We start from the raw sequence: 4904 nt of genomic DNA, 5'->3' as shown, positions 1-4904 counted from the left end.
GATATCTTTTGATTGGAGCATTTAGTCTATTTACATTTGAAGTTATTTTTGAAAGGTACTTGTTTGTAGCCATTTTAATTTTTTTGGCTGTTTTCTTTCTGAGCTTTTTATTTCTTCTTTTTACACCAGTCCCTTTAGCATTTCTTGCATTGCTGGCTTGGTAGTGATAAACTCCATTAGCCTTTTTTTGTCTGTGAAGTTTCTTATTTCCCCTTCAATTTTGAATGATAGCCTGGCTGGATAGAGTATTCTTGGATTCAGTCCTTTGCTTTGTATCACTTTGTAAATTTCCGTCCATTCTTTTCTGGCCTGATGTGTTTCTATTGAGAAATCATTTGATAATCTAATGGGAGATCCCTTGTATGTAACTTCCCATCTCTCTCTTGCAGCTTGTAAGATTCTCTCTTTGTCCTGAACATTTGCCATGGTAATTATGATGTGTCTTCGTGTGGGTCTTTTTGGGTTCACCTTGTTTGGGACTCTCTGTGCTTGTGTGACTTTTTTCTTCCCCACCTCTGGGAAGTTTTTTGATATTATTTCTTCAACTAGGTTTTCTAAGTCTTGTTCTTCTTTCTGTTGTTCTGGCACCCCTATTATTCGTATGTTGTTTTGTTTCATGTTCCCATAGCTCCCTTAGGTTCTCCTCCTGTCTTTTAAGTTTTTTCTCCAATTGCAGTTCAGTTTGGGTGTGTTTTGTTTCCCTGTCTTCTAATTCGCTAATTCGGTCCTCCACTTCTCCTAGTCTACTGTTGAAACTTTCAATGGTGTTTTTTATTGCAGCTATATCACTCTTTATTTCTTCTTGGTTCTTACATAATTTATTGATTTTTTTAATCTGTTTCTTCTTGCTTCTTGCATAAGTTGTTGATTTTTTCCTCCATCCAGTTTATGCATTCTAGGACCCTTAATCTGAATTATTTTTCTGTCATGCTGCATGCCTCAGTTTCACTTAGCTGCTTTTCAGGCTAGTCCTCCTTTTCTTTCATTTGGGGGTTTCTTTGTCTACCCATGTTTGATCTCACTGACATATCTAGATGTTGAGTCATTCAGGTGCTGCTCCTTGGGTGGCAGTGGCTCCTCGGGCTGTGGTTGCTCATCTGAAGGTTATTGTAGCAGCTGCTCCTCAGTTGGCAGGAGCTCCTGTGGTGGGTGCTGTTCACCACTGTGGTGGCTCCTCTGGCTGGTGGGGGGAGGCTTCACACACAGCTCCTGTTCCTCAGACAGAGGATGTGCTGATCACGAAGCTGCTGTTCCTTGGATGGGGCGGGCTACACACGCAGCTGCTACTCCTTGAACTGGAGTGGAGTGCTCACGTGTCTGCTGATCCTTGAATGGGGGCTGGCTGCATGCTGCTGTTGTTCCTCTGATGTGGTGGGCTGCTTGTGGGGCTACTGCTTCTAGGACTGGCTGCTGCTCATTGGACAGGTGCAGGCTGTTGTGGCTCTGCTCCTCGGACCGGTGTGTGCTGTGTAGAGCTGCCACTCCTCGGATGTGGGCGGTCTGCTCATGTGGTTGCTGCTCCTCGGACCGGGGTGGGCTGCTGCTGCTCCTCAAATGGGTCTGGGCCACTTGCAGAACTGCTGCTCCTCGGATGGGGACAGGTTGCTGACACAGCTGCTGTTCCTTGGATTGGGCAGGCTGCTGCTTGGGCGAGGGCAAGATGCTTGTGCAGCTGCTGCTCCTCGGACTAGTGCAGGGTGCAGGCTGTGTGCAGCTGCTGCTCCTCAGATGCGGGCGGGCTGTGCAGAGCTGCCTTTCCTCAGAGGTAGGAAGACTGCTCTTGCGGCTGCTGCTTCTCTGACAAGTCGGACTGCTGGGGTGGTTGCTGCTCTTCGGACAGGAAGCGGGCTGCTCACACAGCTGCTGCTCCTTGGACAGGGGCAGGCCACATGAGGCTGCTGCTCTTAGGCTCGAGGTAGGCTGCTAATGGGGCTGACGCTCCCTGGACAAAGAGCGTGCCCCTCACGTGTCTGTTGATCATGTGGTTGAAAAAATAATGTGAACAGAAGTAGGAAATAAAGGAACAAACAAAAAAAACCACAAAGCAGAACAAAGAAAGAAGAAAGAAACAAACAACAAAAAAGGGAAAACAAAGAAAAAAAAGAAAAAAAAAAGCTAACAAAATAATAAAAAAATAAAATTGAAAAATTGAAATGTCATTCCTTTGGCTGGCTTAAGATCCCAGTTTTCTGGAATGTCTGTGATTCTGGTTCGTTTTTAAAGGAATTTTAATTTATTTGAAAAGTAAACGTATATCCAGAAAATTTTGTCTTCTTTTTTTCAAATAGTCAGTTCCTATCATCTCAGGAAATTCATTTTAAAATAGGCCAATATTCTATGTATGAATATCATGTTCCTCATTGAGTGCTGTGCTGTTCGTTACTTTATTGCCCTCAAATTTATTGCTATAAGTTCTAAATTCATCTTTATGTGCTCAGTGATAATGGATGGAATTCCTCATTATTTCTCCTTTAAAGTCAGCACAATGTTAAGGTTTTATAGTAGAGAGCCCCGGAGAAACACTGCAGGAAGAAGGGCTCTCCTGCAGTCACCAGCTACTACATGGCAGGTCATACTGTGTTTGGTCATACTGCCTCAGCCTGCCTACTGACTAAATGTTTGTGTACCCCCGACTCATATGTTAGAAATCTAACAACCAGAGCTCATGGACACTTGGTTGACTTTGCAGCCTAAACCTGGCAAGGACCTTTCATAGCCCTTTTAAAAAAATTATATCTCTATCTCTATCTCTCTCTCTCTCTATCTCTATCTATATTGATTTCAGAGAGGAAGGGGGAGGGAGAGAGAGATAGAAACATCAACGATGAGAGAGAGAGAATCACTGATCGGCTTCCTCCTGCACACCCCCAACTGGGGACTGAACCTGTAACTCAGGCAAATGTCTTTGACCATTATGGAACCTGGGACTCTTCAGTCTGCAGGCCGACGCTCTATCCACTGAGCCAGACCAGCTGAAGCAGCCCTCTTGACATAATGGATCGATCTTCCAGACCAAAACCAATCAATAAGGAAATAGCAACTTTAAATGACACACCAGGATGTCAGAGGAATGGTGGTGTGAGAGATCCCCTTTGTTTCTCCCCATGAAATTTCAACAAGTTGATCAGCTATCACTCAACAAATGACTTCCTGCTCACAACACAGGCACGTCTGAGAGATCCATGCATTGAAGCATCCAAAGGTGGGCAAATGGGAGCAATCAGGGGAGGCAAGAAGGGAGGAGAGCTAAGAGGGGATGGATGCAGCTCCGCAGCTTGGCCCAGAGAGGGGAGGAGCTGGCTGTAGCTGGTGCTCCCTTGGCTGTGAGGTGCAGAGAATGTCGGGGGGGCACTCCTTATGGAGTGAATGGTGCAAACTGTAGATGCTGAGAGGCTTGGGCAAGGACGAAGCGCAGAGGTTCTTCTGAGAAGGTTGTCGGAAGGAATTTATCACCAGGCAGTTGGTGTTCCCAACTAAGACATGGAGCCACAGAGCCCTGATGTCACCCCAAATTGTCTCCCCTTGCGCTTGGTGCTGGGATGTGGGGCACATAATCTGCAAACCTGAGAACTGCTATGCAGGATTGTTACATATCTCTGTGACTGATCCCTGAGTGGGACGCATGGGCGGGGGGGGGGGGGGGGGGGAGGGGGCGGGGGGCGCTGTGGAGGTCCGGGGTTGCCAATATTGAGAGGGGAAAAACAAACTTCAGAGGTTAGGCGAGGCAAGGCAAGGCGAGGCGGAGGAGGACCATGTGCGCCGGCCCGTTGCAGGTAGCAGTGTGAGTGCGGCGAGGTAAGAGAGGGACCCGGGCCCGTAGGGCCTCCTCCGCGGCCATGAAGGAAATCATCGCCAGCGTGGACCAGGTAGGTCAAGTTCGACTTGGAGATCCCGGTGGAGCAGCAGCTCGGGGCGCAGCCACTGCCCTTCCCCGGCATGGACAAGGCCCTGGCTGCTGTCTGTGAATTCTTTTTGAAAGCTGCCCGTGGCAAAGGGGGCATGTGCCCGTTTCGCCACATTAGTGGTGAGAAGACAGTGGTGTGCAAACACTGGCTGCGGGGGCTGTGCAAGGAGGAGGACCAGGGCGAGTTCCTCCATGAGTAGGACATGACCAAGATGCCCGAGTGCTACTTCTGCTCAAAGTTCGGTCCCCTGTGTAGGCACCGGCACACGCGGAGAGCCATCTGTGTGAATTACCTCGTGGGATTCTGCCCGGAGGGGCCCTCGTGTAAATTCATGCACCCTCGATTGGAACTGCCGATGGGAACCACCGAGCAGCCTCCACTGCCCCAGCAGACGCAGCCTCCGTCAAAGCAAAGTAACAATCTGCCATTACAAAGGTCGTCCTCCTTGCTCCAGTCAAGGAGCCAGAACTCTTCTGCCAATTAGCAGAGAGCCCCGCAGGCCATCGGGGTCATGCAGAGTCAAAACAGCAGTGCAGGCAACCGGGGACCCCGCCCATTGGAGCAGGTCACCTGTGACAAGTGTGGTGAAAAGGACACTAGGCCAACAGGTGCACCAAAGGGCACTTGGCCTTTCTCAGTGGACAGTGACAGCAGCTGGAGACAGCTCAGAACAGCCCAAAGGGCCCCATTTCGGGGACCACTCTGGGCCATCCTTGGGATTGTGCATTTAACTGTTCAATGCCAGTGTCAGTGCAACTCTGGCTGGAGCTGGTAGGCAAGCACACTGGCGTGTATCAGTCTGAGGGGCAACATCTGTCAGTTTCCCTACCATTTTGCTGTAGTCTCTTTTAAAAAGGGAACACGTGCTCCAGTTCTGTCCCCCAAATCAGCATCATGTGTGTCTAGGCATCAACATCTGACTGGGCCTTCCTGAACACTGCTCTCTGGAGAGGAGGAAGTTGTGGGGAGAGCTTATGCAAGCAGTTCTGTATGAAAGAC

The 4904-nt window shown here is 48.9% G+C and overlaps 1 pseudogene; it reads left to right on the top strand.

The window, feature by feature from the left end:
• The first annotated feature begins 3836 nt into the window (after positions 1-3836).
• On the top strand, positions 3837-4641 carry LOC138995810 (cleavage and polyadenylation specificity factor subunit 4-like; annotated as a pseudogene).
• Positions 4642-4904: the final 263 nt, after the last annotated feature.

The sequence above is a fragment of the Myotis yumanensis genome, unplaced genomic scaffold (assembly GCF_028538775.1).
Source record: "Myotis yumanensis isolate MYYU_CA2020_CCGP unplaced genomic scaffold, mMyoYum1.0.hap1 SCAF_17, whole genome shotgun sequence".
In the NCBI taxonomy this organism is placed as follows: domain Eukaryota; kingdom Metazoa; phylum Chordata; class Mammalia; order Chiroptera; family Vespertilionidae; genus Myotis; species Myotis yumanensis.
This window is presented reverse-complemented; position numbering and strand designations above follow the sequence as displayed.